The sequence below is a fragment of the Mus caroli genome, chromosome 13 (assembly GCF_900094665.2).
Source record: "Mus caroli chromosome 13, CAROLI_EIJ_v1.1, whole genome shotgun sequence".
Classification (NCBI taxonomy): Eukaryota; Metazoa; Chordata; class Mammalia; order Rodentia; family Muridae; genus Mus; species Mus caroli.
Window position 1 is genome coordinate 59,743,348 of NC_034582.1, and position 278 is coordinate 59,743,625.

The window sequence follows — 278 nt, forward strand, 5'->3', positions numbered from 1 at the left end:
TTTTTTTTTTTTTTTTTTTTTTTTTTTTTTTTTTTTTTTTCCTAGTAACTGACTTGCCTGGGCTTAGGCCTACTCTCCTACACTGCTAATTTGAAGCCTGTCGTGGAATCAGCACAGCCTTCTCACTTTTAGTAGAACAGTAGTAATTGGTTTTACTCTGGGTTCCTGGGCTATTTAGTTTCAAGTTCTTGATGAGCAAAGCTGCTTTGGGTCTGGGTTTTACCGGGTGGAGTGGGTCGTACATAAGTCAAATTGGATATTTACATTTCTCCTTTGGT